This window comes from Centruroides vittatus, unplaced genomic scaffold (genome assembly GCF_030686945.1).
Source record: "Centruroides vittatus isolate TY-2023 unplaced genomic scaffold, ASM3068694v2 contig_357, whole genome shotgun sequence".
Lineage (NCBI taxonomy): Eukaryota > Metazoa > Arthropoda > Arachnida > Scorpiones > Buthidae > Centruroides > Centruroides vittatus.
This window is the reverse complement of record NW_027122180.1, coordinates 2,235,696-2,257,497: the sequence shown is the minus strand read 5'-3', so window position 1 is coordinate 2,257,497 and position 21,802 is coordinate 2,235,696. Positions and strand designations below refer to the sequence as shown.

At 25.5% G+C, this 21,802-nt stretch overlaps 1 protein-coding gene across 6 annotated transcripts in view; it reads right to left on the bottom strand.

The window, feature by feature from the left end:
- Window positions 1–21,169, bottom strand: part of LOC136974839 (metabotropic glutamate receptor 1-like) — a 106,913-nt gene extending 85,744 nt beyond the window's left edge. For 2 of the 6 annotated variants that reach the window (XM_067269796.1, XM_067269802.1), the window contains exon 1: window positions 20,785–21,169. The gene's annotated coding sequence lies outside the window, so the exon portion shown is untranslated. Of the gene's footprint in view, window positions 1–1,924; window positions 2,155–13,083; window positions 13,363–19,488; window positions 19,632–20,784 lie in introns of those variants that run through there. The other 4 variants (XM_067269799.1, XM_067269797.1, XM_067269801.1 and 1 more) reach the window with 4 other exon arrangements.
- Window positions 21,170–21,802: the final 633 nt, after the last annotated feature.

Genomic DNA, 21,802 nt, shown 5'->3' with positions numbered 1-21,802 from the left:
AAGTAAAAAAAATAATAATAATGAAGATAACGCTTAATTTAAGTTCATTGATATATAAAATATAAACTTAACATGCATTTAAGCCTACAGCTTTTATATATAGGAAGCAAAACTGCAATTTCTGAATGTTGTCTGTAAATTTTTAAGTCGTTTCTCATAATTAGTGCAATATTACTTAATATAAACCTGAATCTAAGTATATCTTTATTGAAATTATAATTTGTCTTAATGGAATATATTAAAGATATCATGCATTAACTTAATATATTACAAGAGAGATGACATTAATTGATAAAGATGTTTTACACCATAAATTAATTTTTAAATTAGAAATATTAAAATTAAATACATATAAATGAAGATCTTATCGAAACTATATTAAATTATTTTACTTATTCTAAATTTATTCTGATTATTGTGAAATCACCATGAAGTGTATATAATGTAAAAGTTTGGATTTTTTTTATATCAATGACATTCTTAATAAATGATAAATATAAAGTTCGTAAATGTTCTTTAAACAAGATAACTTTTAATTTACTTCTTGATTTATAAAAGTCATTAGCAACATGTAGACGTCAGCTGCAACTGATCACTTCTTGATCCCAAGAGGTGGTGAAAACTCTTTAGAATTTATATTTTTTAGCAGTTTAGAAGAATCTTTATCAATGTGTATTTAATTATCGAACATATTATAAAACCAATGAATAAAATTTTTAGAAAATTGAACATATTTCACAACGAATCAAATAGTTTAAAATATTGCTAATCGAAACAAAATAATTTATTGTTATTTGAGTCCATCTGAAATAAATATCAAAATTAATGAAGTACTGAAAGAATTTAATTTTAATATTTATATAATAAAATCTCATTGCAAAGTAAACTTATAGCAGTATTTGCTTTTGATAGTTAACAACGATACATGGAAAGTTATAGATTAATTTTAATCTTTATTACATGCTTACTATAAATAACATTTTTAATTAAATTTTTAAACGAAGGCCATTGATTTTGAATTACGTATTGCTTTACATAAGTTCAGAAATTCGTTAAAATTAATTTAATTTAAATCCATTTAATTATATTGTAATAATAGTAACGTTATAATAATCAAATTATTCTTACAGGATATTCAAAATTTCGACGTGTCAAAATTTTCCATTATTATCAATAAGTTTCCTTTTTTCTACATCTTAAAGTTATTATGAATAAATTTCATCCTCATTATTATCTTTCATCTAAACTAGTGACAAAAAATGAAGTTAGAGTTTGTTAATCATCGTTTTTTTTTAGTAAAAGCGAAGACAATTTTGTCACGCTAGATCCATCAAACTTATTTAAATTTTTCGATCGATATCATTAATCTACTCGGCTAAAAAACTTAAGTATATAAATAAATATTTTTAGAAGAATAATTTAAGACATATCTCAACTTCTAACATACTTTTCTGTGTAGTTTTAATATTTTTGAATAAAATAAACAGAAAATTTGTAATTTTTACAGAATAATAAATTAATTTTAAAAATGTATTCATGTTAGGAAAAGATAAAAATCAACAGGTATTTTCATTAAAGCAATGTATAATAAAAAAATAACTTATTTTTTTCTTCTGGACTAAGCTTTAAATTGCCAAGTTGCAATTTCGTATGCAAAACATCCATGTAAAGCTAAATTTACTCGTAAATAAATTGCACAATTTTGTTGTAGGCTTTAAAAGTCGTTTGGAAACCTTAAAAAAAGCGATTTATAACTTAAAGTATCAACATTCTTTTAATGGAAACACTATCCTTTTCATTGATTAGTTTTTAATACCCCTATGGCAATATATAATCGCTAGTTATCTGCAACCGAGTCTATTCTGTAATATCATTTAAGAAAGCTTGATTTTATATTTAAGAAAATGCTTTAGTCTATACTTACTGCTTTATGTACTCTATTTACAGTTCCATCCTTAAAACAACACAACATACATATCTGGATCAAAGCGGGTTGTTAAAATAAGAGATGTGCTTTATAGTAATCCAATGATTTTTAGCAGATCGTGCATCTAGGATGTATCTACCCGCCTATGACATTAAAGCTCAATACGGTAGGCAATGTTAGAGAAAAATCAATAGACTGTTCAGTAATGTTTAATCTGTACGAAGTAAACAGCGACATAATCAAATATTTATAATAGATTTTAAGGCATCTTATTTTAAAATCTCTTTTATCTTTACTTACATTGAACAAATTAATAATTTAATTTTAATGATTTTATAATAGGAATTTCATATTAATTTTTAAATGTTGTCTGAAGTTTATTTGAAATGTTTTTAATTCCTCATTTATTTTTAAAAAATTTAATATGTATATTAAATTTATTTCTTCATTTAATATTGTTCCCTGTTTTTTTTTCATAATAATTTCATCTTTATATCAAATACCAGTTTCAAAAAGTATTTTATCTATTAATGTAAGTATAGGTATGTGCGCATACAACATATTTATACATACAGGTAAACAGAAAAATAATGTCGGTTCTCTCGTATTATCTGTTTTTGACCAAGTCTCGGTAGTAGTATGGAATTTATAGATATTCTATTGAACATTTGACTCACATCTACTCTAAGTAATAAAACTTTCTTTCTTATTTTATTAAAGTAAGGACAGGTGACGTTCATCGTAAAATATTTATCTCCGCTCAGAACTTGAACTATTTTTGTAAACAGTCTGTTGTTATAAAAAAAGGAGACATTTTTATAATATAGAAGAAACACCGCGCAAATTTGTTAATTTAGTTTAATTTAATTTATTAAATTGTTTTTAATAACAGTACTGACATATTTTTCAACGTTATTGCATTTTTTTTATTTGAATACTTGAATAAAAGTACTATTGGATTATTTTCTAAAAATATTTAAATTTTAATGTCTATACCACTACGTAATTATTAACGCTATTAAACAAGTATATAATTATCGTATAATTATTTATTTGCATAATTTAAATAAGTGATAAAAATATGCAATTACAGAATAAATTGTTATACGGATATGAATTAAAACATAAATAATAAATATATTTTTATACATTTTAAAAAATAAAATAATTTATTAAAAAATTTAAAATACATTTTACTAAACTGGATATTTATATATACTACAATGCAATAAATTAATAAGCTTTAAGTAAAATATAATAAGTCCCTAAAAGTTCAAGAGTTAAATTCAAAAGCGCTATTTTTGAACTTGCTTAATGTAATCAGCAAGTTCAAAAATAGTTCTTTTATAAGACTACTTACTATACTGGATATAAAACTTTGTCGATTATGAGAAAAAATAGTTTTAATCTTGAAAATTTTATTGATTACTGATAATCGGAGACATATGAACAGCAAATTTTAGTGAAATTTTATATATATTGTATTGAAATTTTGACGAATTAAATCTAACTTTCTGATTAAAAATATTTAAACAAGGAAAGACCTTTATTTGTTACACTGTTATTAAAATTGCTTTTTATAGAAAATTTTATTCTATCAAAAATAATCTACAACTACACTAACATTATATTAACTTCTAAAACAGGTGAACCTAAGTAAACCTGTACGGTTAAATGCTGATCAAACACTTTCTATTGTATAATAAATTTAAAGTTTCGTGTAAATAATTGATCAGTTGAAATATATTTCAACTGATCAATTATTTAATAAATTTTTGAACAAAACTTTCAAAAATTTCTATTAAATTCTATCAATAATTTTTAATATTTTTTACATTCTTATCAAAAAAATGTAAGCTTAATAAACATAAGAAAATATTTAATAAATCCTCATAAAAATGAAAGTCTTAATGATCTTGCTGTGCCTCATTACTATTTTCAGAGCAAATTACTGAAGTGACAAATGTGTCTACAGCATTATAACAAGTAGAAATAATGAAAGTATAGATTTCATTCCCTAAACCATATTTGTTTATTATCAATTTTTTTTTTCATTAAAGTTACATATCCTCTATTCTACGAATCGCTAAAATATACAAAATTTAAATATCTTTAAAAATATTTTGTATTTTTATAAATTGAAATTCGTTTTCTTTTGAAGAATATACAATTTATAAATGGTAAAATATTGTTAAATTTTTTAACGATATTTTATTAAATATTCATTCTCTATGAGCTTAATATTTCTAATATATTTTATGGTTAAAATTCCTAAATTAATAAAATAATAATAATTCTTTTAAAAAATACATTACATTATTTTATAAAGTATTAATTAAACTATTATACTATTCTAATATTTATATTGTATTAATTACTCGAATTTATTGTTTCTGGATTTATAAACTTGGTTTTTTAAATATTAAACCGTCAATTTCAATTCAAATAAAAAAGTTTCAAGTTAAAACTGAATAAATAAATAATTTAGATGATGTCAACAGAAATGTTAATTTTTCCGTTATATTTTTATATGACTATTTCCAAAGTAAAAGAGTGTTGATCAAGTAAAAATCCCTTCAAAGATATGTTTAGACACATTTCTTCTGCATTACTATACCAATGATAAAATAGCAAACAACTTATAAAACAGTAATGTTTTTGAAGTTTTTATATCTATATATTTTTAATATAAATTATTTCTGTTAAATAATAATTGTTGATTATATATTCATAAAATTTCATAATAATTTTCACTGCATTATTAATAAATGTATTTAATAACGCATGTTTCAATTTCTGAAATTTTTAATTAAATTTACTCCTAACTTTTTACTGATTTTAGAAATACACACACTTCTAATACTATGACAGCAATCATCGATTAAATATTTACTTCTAGGCCTGTCCTTGTATTTTTATCTTGAAAAAACACTAAAATTGCATTTTTTTTCTTTTTATAAAACTCGGATTGAATGGGCTTTAAGGCTATTGTCATAACATATACCATATGTCAAAACTTTGTTTTGTTTTTCTCTAAACTCGACTAAATTTTCGAATTATTCTCGTCTGCGAGTATTTATTCATTGAAAATAAATAAATTTATTTATTGTACTTATTTTCATTTTTGCCCTTATTTGGTATCTATTTTCCTCTCTTAAATTCTTTTGTCATCACCTATCATAAACATCCCGACTGTAATCTAACATGATCAGACAACACGCTATCGCTTCATCCGCCATTTTCCCTTAACATCAGTTCAAATCACAATAAATTTACTTTGCTTTCAAACGAACTATAGCATCACATCACTATAAATACTGACTACTGGGAGTCTTGTAAAGTTTTCATTGATCGGATGAGAACACAATCTTAGGTCACTGGATTCGCTCTCTATTCAACAATGTAGGTGTCTGAAGGTGAAGAAGTCGCCCCGACATACAAACTCTTCATTCATTTATATATGCCAGAAATGTTTCTATTGATTGTGTGCAGTATGAAATTCTATGGAGAATTTCATTTATTGACTCAGAATTTTGAATACAAAATTCTCTGCTATAGATATTTTTAATATTTTGCACGGATAAACTTTTTAATATTGAAGTTATAAAATTTAGCTATTGTATTATTAGTAAACGATAATCTTTATGTATTATATAGATTATTTATGGAAGTTTTTACTATTGTTGAGTATATTTGTTGATATAGATTATTTCTATGTAACAAGAAATGCACTTATTTTTAGATAGCTGAAACTTTGTCATATATTTCTATAATAAATCATTTTAAAAATAGATCTGATCCTTTTTATAATTACGAAAAATCATTCCTTAATTTGAATAAAATTGATAGAAAATCTCTTACATTACAAGATATTGTTAACTTAGATGTAAATCCCACGTGCAATACTATATTATAATAGTAGACACTAAGCAAATCATTTTGTATTGTTCATGATACAGAAGGGAAATGCTCATTAGCATTTGAAACAAGTAGAAATGTGTCATTAAAATGTAATAGACGTTTATAAAGTATCTAAATGATTTAAGCTTATATTCTAATTAAATATTATCAAGTCGGACGTGAAATTATTTATTATATATTTTCAACTAAAGCATATATTTGAAGGATACAAGCAGTTTGTTAATATTGATTTTGGTTGAATAATGTACTACAATAAAAACAATCTGATTATGAATGTACTACATGTTAACAACATAACATTCTTGGCATGTTCCAGATGTTACAGCTAATAGTTGTACAAGATCGGACGACACAGACAAATGAGACTACTGTTACTATATATAAATATGAGTGTCGGCACTTAATAATTTTTCTAAATCAACATACGACTGCAATTTATAGAATCACATAATTACTGTTTCGAATTTCGATATTAATAAACAAGCATCACGCAATAAACATATTCTATAAAATATTTTTTTAAAAAGAATCACTTTGATTGTCATTTATGGCTTTTATCTTACGTGAATGACTTTTAAAAATATAATAATGAAAGTGCAATGTCGAACAAAAAAATGGGTACTTCCGACCTTGCACACTTAAATAGATGATGAATGACAGGACAGTAGAAAACACCTTTTCACCTGCATGACTATCATTTATCAAGAATTTATCCACACCACAACAAGGTCTATCAACTCGTACTTTATCATGAGGGATGCCATTTAATAGATTGATTGCACTGATCAATAGATGTTTGCTTTAGTAAGAAACAAGTTGTTGTCTAGTAAACATGGCAATTCTGTCGATTTATAAAACTATCTTTCTGATTTTTTTTTAATAATTCAAAGTTCCCTTCTTTAGCTTTACGTATCTCTAATATGCGTGTAATACATGAAATTTAGGACAAGGACAATTAAACGTAATCACTCGTAACTCAAGTAGGAGAAGATGGGATAATGGCGGACACCTAAGGGGCCGTCCATAAATTACGTAAGGGCGATTTTGGCTATTCTAAACCCCCACCCACCGCTATGTAAGAAACCGTAATATTTTCTTTGATTCCCCCTCCCCTTCCCTATCTTAAGCAATATTTAGGTATAATTTTATAGAAAAATTTTAACAAAAATAATTTTTTTAACGAAACCCTAAAAACCTTAGGTCCAAAATATATAATTATTAATTAGTTAATTAATATGTACTATTATTTATAAAAGATATGTGAACAAATTTAAAAATATAAAAATTTAATAAATTCGAATGAACAATTTATTATAAGAATTTTATTTTTTAATTATTAACAATCTTTTTATTATTATCATCATTAATCAGCGTCATAATATTCATTTTTATATTTATTTTAATTTTCTCAAAAGGACACAAAAAAAACTTTGACAGATCGACCAGCTAGTGCACGTGTAAACATAAACTTCATACAAAATAAAACAAGAGAGAATAGAAACCACATTCCGTTGTCATATTGGTTACATCTTGGCTAAGGCCAAGAAAATAAACTACATGCTGATAAAATGTCCTAGGTGCAACGGGGGATTAAATCATAAAGCTTATAAAACTCTATATAATGGGGCAATACAACTAATGCTACTTTACACGGTTTCTAGCTGGGATCATGTAACTAGTAAAAATTCAGTAGCAAGTAAATTACTCTCTCTTCAAAGACAGTTTGCCATCAGAATTTCAAAGTGCTGCAGAACTGTTTCTACTAATGCCTCTCTGAATCTAGCAGAGCTCCTTCCTTTGCCATTATGTATCGTAGAAAAGGTTCTAAACTACTACATCAGAACTACAAACATGAAGGTCTAACAACAGTCTCTACTCCTATCTACGGCTGTTCAAATGCTACCATATTGTAATTACCCTATCTCTGATCATCACACTGTAAACAAGGTTATCCCCAGGGTACATTTGGTGTCATCTGCGTTCTCCATCGATAACCATGCAGACATTAAAATCTACACAGATGGGTCCAAAAGCTCCCTTCATGTCTGCTCAAGTATCTGTATCTTCCTCCAAACTGACATATTTTACCCAAAATATGTTAGAAGGTACAGATACCCCACATATCAAGCTGAAGAAGATGCTGTCTACAAAACTGTTCAGTGGGCCACTTCACTAACAAACAAAACTCTGTCTATCAACATTTACAGTGATTCTTAGTCTGTCCTAAAAGCTCTATTAAATCCCAATTGCAATAGCAATAAAATCACATATATCCAGCACCATGTTAAAAATCTTGTAAATAAGATAACTTTTATATTCCCGGCCATAGTGGCATACTAGGAAATGAAAAAAACCGACTTTGAGGCTAAGTCCAGCTGCAAAACATACTGATTTGGACTACATTCGCATCCCTCTCTCACGCAGCAGCCTTAAAAATTATAGTATATATATTTATGACGACGCTATGCAGAAGTGTAATCAACAATGGTTAAGCAGTAAAGCTGGTAGAATAACAAGACTTTATTTTTCTACTGTTGAATGCAGATTCTCATCGCCACTTAGAGATTTAACGTTTGCATCTGCTCAACTACTTACTGAGCATGTATAACCGAGCAGAAACTGCCTCTTGCTTTTGCTCTACAGAAAACCTAGACACCGTCGACCATATGATCTATTATTATCCAATTTACGATCAAGATAGACTTATTCTGAAATTATAAATCTTTACGCTTGATTTCAGGTGGCCATATACACTCGATAAGCTTGTTCAGAAGCCACTGTTTGATGCTTTTTACAATTATGTTCAAAAAATATGGAAGATAAGACTATTTATAATTTCTAATTTCCATTTTAGTTTTCACTAAAAACCGAATACTAATTTAATGTTTACTTTGTATCATGCATTTTGGTTTACGAATTCTTGATGTTATACATCCATAGGAGTGGTGCACTTATTCAAATAATAAAAAAGAAAAAAAACGAGAGAGAAACAACTACACGGCCTTTCTCCCATGATAAAAAATGTGTCTGCTAGCGTTTTTATTCTATCACATCACACTTGATGGCATTAGTACGACGAGCGTTCTTAATAGAAACCGCCAAATTCAAAACTCTATTACTCAACGAGATTAAAAAATAAAAATATTACGTAAGACGAGATCTATTACCCCCACCCCTGAGTAAGGAATCGTAAAAAATCCTTGACCCCACCCACTCCAAAATACCTTACGTAATTTATGGACGGCCCCTAAGGGAGATTAAGATAATCATAATTATGCAATTTTATTGGTTTTATTTTTGTGATGAATTACAGTTTGTTGTGTAACTGAAAGAAAAAGTTTAAATTTGAACAAAAAATAAAAACAAAACCCCTGCAATTCGGATTTACCCGACCTCCTCTGGGATAATTGCTAATAGTTCTTTGGGTAAAGCCGAACGACACAAACAATAATCACAAACATCTTTCGCTTGTGGTCTTTCCATTCGGTAATTTTTACGAGCCCACTATTAACATATACATATGTTCTAGTCTGGTATTCTTCATGAAACGTACAGAGCAAAATATGCAAAAATAAATCATAAGAACATGTCAAAGATGGTAGTTTTCGAAATTGAATATTTTATGGAAGCTCGTTTTAATGTAAAGCTTTTGTTTTTCACATTATCTAGTGTTAGCCTGAGGTCATTGTTATTAAATTTAGTCGTTGTTTTTCCGATATATGTCCATGTCATCTGAAACAAAAAACATTAACGTGAGGTAACTGAGTTTGAAATTAGCTAATGAAATCTTCATTATACATACTTTTCGAAACTAAATACTGAATGTGATGTTTCAAGAAACAAGGAAATTTTGTAGATTTGTCAAAAACAAAAACTGCATCAAATCAAACAAAATATTGTAAAGTTTCTTATCTAGAAAACTGCCCCCTTCGTCTAATCTCGAATAAAGCGCCAACACTAACCATGGAGAAAGCTATTCTATGAGTGTAAGTTCACAAGATTGGAAGGGAGGAACGTGAAAAAATGGTGGCCTTCGGATTTATTCAGCGTACGCAGTTACCTCACCCCTTAATCCGATATCTATTGGATTGCATCCAAGAATGATGATAATTCTATAAACCAGACAGGTCTTTTATATTTTTCATTCATTAGTTACATAATTTATAGCTTCTGGAGTCAATTTATAAACTTTCCCCCCTCCTCTTCCATTTTTTACTAATGTATCATTTTCGCAGCTGTTACTCCAGATAATTTTTTTCTTCTTCCCGAGTGATACTAGATCGGAAATACTCGAGTCAGATAATAGGATTAGAGTAAAACAATAAAGTTTCTCTTTACATTTCTCTAGTAGATGATATAATGACCTTCATCAGGGTAGACTTTAAGACCGGAAATTTTTACTATGACAATACTCCCGGATATATCTATCAGTCGTAATTCACATGGATTATACTATGAATCAGTCAGAACAGATACATTACTCCCATCCTCTCTAGTGGAAGTTTGTCTTAATTAAAAACTTCCTCTATCATAATAAATTATAAGACAAATTTAAACTATATTAATTACTTTAAAATGAATAATGATGTTTTCAAACGTGGTTTGTTTAAGACTTACCGTTACGAAATTCGATCTTAAATGAAGTGAAAAGTTAAGATTTTGTAAATTTCTTCGAAATTATTATTAGCTTTTTATTTAAATTTTATAATTATTTCAGTGTTAATTGCAATTATTCCATGAAGATTAATAAATGAAATAGTATCGTTCTAGTTAACGGACGTAAACTTGTTTTGTATCACACCCAAACACGTATTTCCTGTTATAGCGACAACATAAAAATTTTCATTTATTTTCGTGTTTTATACATTGCAATTTAAGTGCATTAAGAATTTATCTATTACATAAAATATAGATTTTTGAAATACATTTTTTTTTTCTAATTTTCTAATTTAAATCTCAATTAAAGGTCTCAAAGTCAGATTTTAAATTATAGAATGGGATGTATCTATAATTCACATAAACATATTACTAAATAATAATGCGCAAAAATAATTTAAGGAATGGAATAAACAAGAAATTAATTATAAGAAAAGAATTACAAAATTTTTAAATTGTAAAGTGTCCACAAATTTAATAAAATGTTTAAAATTAGTAAATAATTTTCAATTATTATTGAAAACTTAAAAATTTTTTCAATATTTCTCATTTTAATGTATTACATGAAAGGACGTACTACATTTAAATTATAGTTTTGAAGGTAGAAAAAATTAATTCTAGTAATTTAATCAATACATTATGCCCCAGTTACTGGTATATAAATTAAAGTATATTCACTAATAAATGTTTGAAATTATTTGCAGTAAACGATATTTAATCAACCTACAGTTAGCCTACATAAATGAATTACAAAAACGATTTCAAGGTAATACGTCTTATTAGAGCAGAGGTTCTCAAACTTTTTCGATTCACCGCTCCCTTTGTTCCATAAAGTTATACCCAACGCCCCCTGACCCATCAGTGACCCCAACTTTTGCCTTTGGTCACCGTTCAGTATCCTGCGTCCAGCGCCCCCCTAGATTTACTCACCGCCCACAAGGGGGCAATATCGCCCACTTTGAGAATCCCTGCATTAGAGAAATGCCAACCATAAATAATAAATAATATGAAATATTAAGTTATTATGGAAACTATTAATTTTTATTTAACTACAGTTTTATTACTTAAGGTGTATATTGTTATCGAAAAATATTTTTATTTTTCAAGACAGTATTATGAGCTTTATTTATCCATTTTTCATTTCATAACCGAAGCTTATATTAATATATGTATAGGCCTATGCAGTTTCAACGTTTTCAAGTAATCGTGATGTATAATATTCTTGAATGATCTATCACTAGATAATCTACTATGAAATTCCTAATATTTTGTTCTATTCTAAGAATTGCTGATGAATAACCGATCACTGTATGCAAAAACCCATTTAACCAGAAATCGTTGTAGCAATTTCTCTACGTAAAAATAAAAGCAGAGTCTATTATTAGATAAATTTCTAAATTCCAACTTTACTGAAAATTTTTACTTAGTAAGAATTAATTATACTTTAACAGATTAAAAGATTCCTCTGTCCTCTGAAAGTTTATAATCTATAATGTATCACACTTTATAGGCTGTATATAATTATTCATAACTAAAATATATATATTAAATCTGTAAGCAAACTGAATAGAGAATCGTGTATGAATTGTTAATTATTTAATTACAGATATTGTTAAAAGCTTGTATATATTAAGGTATATACCTATTCAAAAAGTCTGCTGAAATAATTTAGTCATATTTACATGTTCGTATTCAATCCTATTTACAAATAAACGATAACAACAATAATAACGCTTAATATTAATATAAAACCTTTAAAAAATATGAATATCGATTGTAAAATAATTTATTATTCCTATATTTAAATATAATTTTATATAAAACTTATTTTGGTAAATTACATACTATCGAAAATATTACTTTTAAAAATATTTCTTTTAGTTCTTTGATAATTTATTTGTATTAAATCTAAATAATTATTTATAGCTAACGATAGAGAAGAATAAACAAATTTCGTAATAAAAAATCATTTGTAAGAGATAAGCAATAATTAGTCAAAATTGAAATCTAATTATAAGAAACTGTTAGAAGAAAAGTTTTAAAAACTACCAGTAAAATGCTAATTCGACTCTTAATTTCGGCTCAACTTTTTTCTATTCTAAAATAACCGAAGAACCAATTTCCAACGCTTTAACAAGTTTAAAATGAATTTGCTCTTTGTAAATTGACTTGGCAATTTAATTAATATTAAGCAAAGGCATCCATCCAAATATTTTTAAGTGACAATCTCACAGGATTAATTTATTATATTGACAACTTTGCTCTATTAAATTTCATTTCACGCCCTTAAATTTTAAACCGATTTAACATTGTATTTTATTGTTTATTTTGGTATTTTCTCAAATAATTGTATCCTTTTTAAACGTAAAAGCATTAGTTATCAAAACAAATAACTGATTAATAACTTTTATATTTATTTCTACTATTTATTTATTTAAAAAATAGTATAGATTTCCGAAAACGTTTACATTTCAAATAATTGTTTAAACTAGGAACCAATATATATATTTTTTAAGTATATTATAAAGTTTATTGTTATAATTTACTAATTATAAAGCTATTGTCAAACAAAAGGTTACCTGATTCTCGATGAAACTTGAACAAAATATACCAGAAAGATGATATATGTAAATCTAATTATCAATCTGCTTGTAATTGCTGTATTTCTATAGACATACTCACCTTAGTTTAATTAAAGATAGCTCCAAATGAAATTAGAATGCAGATCAATAGGCGAAAGATTTGAGATAAGAGATTCTCAGTTTGTCTCATAAACTCACTCACTAACTAATGAAGACTATGACCGAACGTGTAAGACAAATTTAATAGAAAGGAAGTCTGTAGGCAGCTGTTATCACAAGTGAAATAAACTGCGCCTCCTATATCTAAAGAATTGCACTTGTGCATGACTAAAGCTTTTTTAGGCTGTAAATAATCTGCTATATTCTTCATATGTCTCCAATTAGCGTGAAGAAGTATAAAAGTAATCGTGTGATATATTTGTGTAATGAGGTTGTCTACAACTATTATATTGATAGAAAAAGTTTTTAAGTTTTTAGACAATTTATGACTCAAACGGTTAACCAATCGTTAAACATGCGGCAAAATTGTACTGAAATGTTAAACATATGTGCCCTAATACGTGTACATATTAAATTTTTATATTAATATCAGGTATAAAATTTCAGATGTAAAATAATGATTAAAAAAACAAATTATAACATCATAAACCATTTAAGTTTTAAGTACCGAAGACATAAAGGATCTAAAAATTTATGACAAACCATTTCAATTTTGCCTGATATATTTATAAAAATTCCGAGAAAACTCACTTCATATATCATCTAAATTTATTTTACTATTCAAATAATAATTTTTCGAAATTTTCAAATTTATAATTAAACGATTGCAGATCTCTAAAATGCATTTTAAAACATCCGGGATAAAACCTTGCTAAAGCTGCATTAAATTCAGAATTAAATATCTATAAAATTAATATTTTAAATATTTTCCACACATTTAATTATCAAAACAGGAAATATATTGTAAAGAAACCAAATAATTTTTATAAGTTACACAGATAACATACTCATAAATATCTAAATATAAATTGTTATTACTAAGTTATTAAAAATGTCTAATACAACGATACCTCTGATAATTAAAATAACAAGAGTTATAAACAACTTTTTGTAATATTAATATTATATGGATAATACTGAGGCGTGTCACAATGACATCCTTAACAGCATGAATTCTTTGTGATTGGAAAGTACAAAGAAACAATATACTGTTCAGATATAGTAAATAAAATTGTTCAGCAGTTAAAAATATATTTTCAAACACTAAACATAATCTTATTTTTCCAATTTTTGCCACTATAACATCGTGTTTATTACAAAATTATATACATAAAGACAAGAAATCGTCTATCTAAAATTACTATATTTGGTGAAGATTGACGACTTTTTATTATGTTTTTTCTTATGTTTATGGTAGTTTTAAAAACAAAATTTTAAGAAAGTATTGCTGCCTTTGAAATAAAAAAAAATAACCAATACAGCTTGTAATTCTATTAAATAAATTTTTTTTTGTTTTTAGGTCATTCTTTAAAACATATATGACTTATATTAACATGTGCGTATTACTTTTGCTTTTTTAAAAGAAGAATTTTGATATTTTTACATGCAATAAATAAAAATAGTGTATATTAAATTTACCTTAAAAATATATTTTTTCCTATTTTTTATGTTTATTTTTATACGATTTTTAATCAACACCACGCTCTACTTAATATCGATATTTGGCAGCTAATTTATAAAAGATATATTAACAAAGAAATAAATTTTGTTGTCATTCAAGGTTACATAAGTTACAATAATTTTTTGAAGTTATATAACAAAGAAAAATCACTTTACATCATTAAGTTTTGAAATGATTTTCAATGTTTGTTATTAATATATATATATATATTTGACAAATATTTACTTACAATTTTTACTTAAAACGAAGCTAATTTTTATTGTTTTAAATTATATAAATTTGATGTAATTAATTATAATAATCTGTTATTTTTTAACGTCATATTTTACAAACTTCCATCACATTTATTCTTTATACAAATAAATGCATATAAAAACACATAAATAATGTTTTTAAAGTAATTAAAATGCACTATTTATTTATTATTCTCTAAAATTTAATTTAAATATGGTTTTATAACGAAATTAATATATTTAACTGTAAGAAATAAAGACGAAATTATAGATAATGTTTTAATTTACTTCGAAGCTTAATAATAAATATTTAAAAAATTTGTATTTCGTTTATAGAAATAATAAAAATATGGGAAACTGTAGCAAAAATTATAAGTAAATCTGTCAATATTAAAAATATAAAAATTTATATTATAAAATGCTAGATAGTAGCAGATAGCATTATTATGATGAAACCATAAAAAAATTTTTTATGAACCTAGTGATCAATGTGGACAAAATGTCTTACATCGTAAATCCTTAAATATAAAAGAAATCATTAAAAATGCTTCTAGAAGTTTAGTAGTTATTTGAATGACATTTTTGTCATAATATTTTGATCTGTGTCATGTTTACAGAAAAATAAAATTGAGATAGTAAATGGCAGTTTTTTTCTATTTATCGTTTGCTTAAATCGCTTCAATTTGACAACAACTATCTTAATTTGCTTAAATTTATTATTTTCATTCCATTATTTAATAAGAATTACAGAAAAAAATATACTAATTAGGATTATTAATAGCATAATTAATTAACTTATTATATTAATTAATTAATATTTAATAATTTCCTATTTATATATGTTAAATATTCATCTCTTAATTTTATGAAGTTTATAGTTGTGTACATATTAAAAATATCAACAAAAATAAATAATATATTTTTTTTATGTACAGCAACAAAATTGAGACATGCTCAGTAATTTTCAGAAAATAAAAAATAACTTTTCAAACATCTAATTTTAATGAGGATATCGAAAGAGAAGGATGTCCTAATTATCTCCATTAGTAAAGAGGAAGCGGTCTTAACAGAATGGCATGCTAGTTCTTGTTTTTTTGGTTTTATTTTTTATTTTCCTTCTAAATCTTATTTTGAAAAAAATTCTAATTTCTTATTATTTTAGAATTTTAAAATTATACAATATTTTATTAACTCTACAAAAAACCTATATTTTATACTTTAATAGGATTTATTTTTTTTATAATATACAATTTTATATGTTTATTATTGTAATTGAAGAAAACTTTGTAATTTATTGCTTATAAACATTTTTATAAATACTGTATTAAAATTAAAATTTTATCTTTTATATTTTATAATTATAAAAATGAACGTTTTTCAGTTATTTTTAGTTGTAGATATCTTTTTTTTTTTCTGTCGTGATGAACGTGTTATTGCCTAGAAATATGATTTGCTTTCTTGGGAATCGTGATCTACTGGTTGAATTACATATTTCAAAATTATTATTCTAATTTTTCTCGTTTTTTTTTGGAAATCTGAAAAATATCTAAAGAAATCTTACAAATGAAATAATCAATCCATTTAATTACACGTACTTTAATTTATGATTAATCTAAGATTTTTTTAAAAAATAATGAAAGTAACTTTTCCTACAGTAAAAAAAATTTAATATCAAAGAGTTTTATAATGAATATAAATGCAAATATTTTTCTAAATGTAATTTGAATATATATCTTGATTTCATCGCAAATTAATATGATATAAAAGATGAATTTTTTAAAATATTTTTCAAAGTAGAATTAATATGCATTAATTAAAAACCTTATAGATTTAATATTAATTTCATTGTTACCTGATATATTTTCTTATAATCTATATCTATTATGTATTTGTCGTAATTAATAAATTTTATTTTTTATTATTTACTTATAACATAAATTTAAATATATAATGATACCTTTATTAATTATATTAAAATCAAATTGAAAATAAAATGTATTCTCTATAATCAATAGCATATAAGAAATTTAAGATTTTAAGGTAAATCAAGATCAATTACAGAAGAGGCTCCATGGACTCAGTTATTTATATTTATTGAACTTGAAATATTTTTAAAGATAATTAATATTTTGCTAATTTATAAAATGAACTTATATAACAATTCCTTTCTAACGGATATTTTTAATCTAATTGTAAAGCCAATTTTCAGAAGAAAGAATTTTAATAAAGAGAATAGATAGCATGTCTACATATATTTGTTTTGAGAAATGACTTCCGAATAATCAAATTTTTAGTTTTAAAGAAATTTAAACTATTTGAGTCGAAATAAATAATTTTTTGAAAAAGTTCTTTTAAGTAAATTGACTTTGTTTAACGAAATTATAGCACTTAACTAATTTCATTAAATGTAAATTTTTGAATTTTTTTAACATTTCCTTTTTATAATCTTATTTACTAAAGTTCAATTTGCCCTGAGATATAACTAATTTTATTATGTTTTACTAACCCTTTAAGTTCTTATATATATTATTTTATCATTGTTCATTTACTATTTATTTACTACACTAACTATTTATGTATACAATGTATACAAAATTAATTATTATGAAATTTTAAAATACGGATAAAGTATTTTGTACAATAAATGAACTAAAATGCAACATTAATTAACATATAATTTTATTTACTGAGTGTTGATTACATAAATTCATTAATTAGTTACAAAGACTACATTTAGTTTTAGAAGTTAAATATTATTATTATTATTAATCTTTCTTAATATTAAATAGCGTATAACGTATTTGAATTTATAACTTACCTTATAGCATAGCGTTTATAAATGTTAATATTGAATTACTATTGTTACATGTACAATATATATACTGTACATTATTATGAAAGAAACTGTATTTCCTGATATTGTGAAAGATATCAGTATTTTCGAAAAAATATATACATGCATTTTATTATATTCATTAATGAATGAGCATGCATAAATTTCCATTATTTCTTTCACGGATGATTCATAAAGGATATAATAAAGGATGTATAAGTTAGAAATAAATACAAGTAAAAAACTGAAGGATATAATTCAAACTTATAATCTCGTAAATAAAAAAGTTATTATTTTTATTAATAATAAGAATTATTTCTAGATTTAGAAATTCGATTTTACTGTAAGAACTGAAGCGACTATATTTTCGTTATATAAAATCTGAAGCGATCATTTAAAGCACTTTTCTTTTTTAAAGATACCGAGATCAAAACGGAAAAGAATGACTGTACAGATGTTCGCCATACATTTTAACGTACTGAAAACTTAGTAACACTGATAAAATTGAACAAGATCTGGCTCGTAGGCTGAGTAAATGACCAAAATAATAATAAATTCATTCTTAAATCTCAACTAATTTAATCTTTAATTTAAAATAATAATGTCTTTTCAAATAATACGGTTCAATAATTACCGATAATGACCTACATTAAAAATCAGTGAATAGAATAATAAGTTTTATATAAATATTTAAAGCCGTAAATAATAGCATCACTTAAGTAGAATAAAAGAATAATTTTCATTCAACCTCTTTCAAGAACAATCCTAAAATTTCGCAATTATTAAACTTTATAAGTCTTCACGTCGTTTATAATATACTTTATTACGATAAGTAAGTAAGTACACTCTTTCAATATATAGATTCGATTCACAAAAGCAGGTATTAAAATTTTTAAGCATGATAAATAATTTAAACGCTTGTTTAATGATGATGCATAATCGGATATCATCTGTCTATCAAAATTCAATAAATAATCTAAAAATCTTAATCAATTTGTAAATAATTACAGTAGCTGTTCATTACTCTAGTTAGATACCCTATCATATAAATACAAGGACACCACTTTGTTAATATATAAAAAGAAGTATCATTAAAAACTATATCAAAATAGAAAGAATATACGATGCAACAAAATATGCATATAGCAAACTAATGGCTGATAGAGTAAAAAAATAATGAGTCAAAGATATATAAACTATATCTAAAAATTATGAATAGTTTGATTTGGTAAATCTATAATAGACAAATACTGTGCATTCTTTGCCCAAATACTGTGCATTTCCTGGAAATATTCATAGCTAGGTCAATAATAAATAAAGGAATGAGGTCAAGAGTATCGTTCTCCACTCCGAGTTTCATCATCTGATAATGATTTTCATCACGTAGAGGATAATCTCAAGAAGAAGAAAAAAATTATATAAGTAATATAACATTTAATTATTTTAATATTAAAAGCTGTAACCTTTTCTTTACTCGTCTTAATAATTTAAACTTAATAATACGTTTACGAAGGCTTAAAAACAATGTTGTAATGTAAAACTACGGAGGTTGAATGCCGCTCGCGGTGTTATTATAGTTAAATAAGCTTATTTCGATAAATGAAGTTGTTTAAAGATTATTTTAGCTATCTTTATCATTTGTAACAACTGATTACCTTCAGGCAGTATCGTTATAGTGGGTTTATACCGCTTAAGCTGCAGGAACTGACGACAACAGAACCTCCCTTCGCCTACGTTCCGGAAACGACTGAGTGAAGTGGTTTGGACTTCAAGGAAATGACGTAAAATATAAAGAGACCAGTTCGTCTACTATATTAATAATTCCAAACGTTAATATATTTACTATTAATACACTATTTTAGTCATTGCTTCTGCGAAAAATTCTTTAAACATGTCCTTTTTTATACAAATGCTATTTAGGTTAATTTTAAAATATATGAATGAAAAATGAAGTTACAAGAAAGTTAGTAAAGATGAAATAAATATTTAAATTTAAATTAAAAAATTTAAAGCCCTATTAAATTATATTCTATAAAGTTGTACAGCACAACATGTTTCAAGTATAAATTATTTTATTCCAGTTTAATTTAAATTATGTAATGACAACGGTTTAAAATAAACTTATATCTATAATGTCCTAATAAATAAGATTAATGACAGAGATTTATTGTAGTGAAATATATCGTAGGAAATTAAAAGATTTACATTTAATTATGTTTTTAAAATTTGTTTTCATAGTGCAATTTGATGATGAAGTATTTCCTGTATTTTTACAGGAAATATGTATTTTTATGAAATATATCACTTTATGCATAATTAGTTAAGCATAACGTTCAATGCATGAAGAGTTTTTTATATAGAAAGTTATATTGTGTATTCCCAAATTCAATTGCTTTCTCAGCCTCTTATTAATTTAATATCTTAAAGCTTACTTATAAAATACAGTAGGTATTTTAAGACTAAAAAGTTAGGAAATAATAATGTTAATTAGAAAATTTTAAAACTAAAAATTGCACTTGTTATTTGTGTTTTAAAATTATCAAATTTTTGTCACCTCTTTACGAAATTTCACTAACGCGATAACATTTCTGCATAGAAATGAATTGGATTACGGCAAGTGATGTCTTCAAAATAGAATTGTACCTTTCAGTAAAGCTTGAGGCAGAGTCAAACCAGGAATTTGCATAATAAAGAGTTCTTTTGAAGAAAGGTAATAGCATTACAAAATATTCTCGGTAATACCAATTCTAACATTACGCATTTAAGAAAACGCTTCATTCCTCGAATTATATCAAACTAAAACTCCATTAGTAAATAAAAGTTGTTTAAATACGTTTATAGACTATTTTGATAGACACTTTACATTATAACTTTTTCCTATAAAGCTGATTAACAACTTAAAATTTATTAATAGTACAATCTTATATATTCAATAAAAATTGTATACTTACCCCGAATTTTCTATTGTGCATTGGTACGATATAGTCGATCTATTTACAAAATCTTCCGCATTTTTATAATTATTATTACTATATTGACAATGCCATTTCTCAATAACAAGACGATAATTATCGAGAGATGAATTCGTATATAACTATGTTTGTATCACATTCCACCATGTGATGAATGAGGAGATGTATATCATCATAGAGTGCCGAGATGTATATCTTTATCTCAATAGCGGATGTAGAGCGATCCCGTCAGCTCCCTTCGATGAAGCCGGCACAGCAGATCCATTCTCGCTCCAGCTGTACTAGCATGCTTTCCTGAAGGTCATCGATTGTGTGGCTTTGCCTACCGACCGCTGACAACCTGAAGGCTTGCGCCACCTGCTATGACGTCACGTACTCTCGTTCCAGTAGCGAAATGTCGCGAGAGTAATAGTGATAAATCAAAAAAAGTAGAGAGGATAACATTCGTGATACATTAACCTATCCCACCTTATTACTGTCTAAAGCCACGTTATATAACTATCGTTCGACACGATTGTAACGTAAAGTATAACTAAATATAAGCAATATACTATATTCTAATAATTAAATAATCTATCGGCCGAAAAATGTCTCAAAATATGGATCATTAGAACCAGAAAAAAGGATGTTCTTTTGTTTGAGAGTTTGTGGTACGGAAAATCGAGTATAGGTTGCTATGGAAACCTCACGAAGCACAATACAACAAAGATAATTACGAGTGAGAAAATCATGGAAGAGCTTTTTTTCCATTGCAATAAAATGTGTAATCAGTGAAGTGGTATACATTACATTCAGATATGTCGAATGCAACTTACGTAATAGACATCTCTGATAATGTTAAATACGCCTCTACAGTAAATTCGATTGGATTGAAAATCTACAAAATGAAATTAACAAAACCGTTTTAAAATAAATCGAAATACATTGCAACTATTATCTTCTCTACGTCTGCTTACCACTCTGCACGTTATATTTGTATTGATATGCGAAACGAATA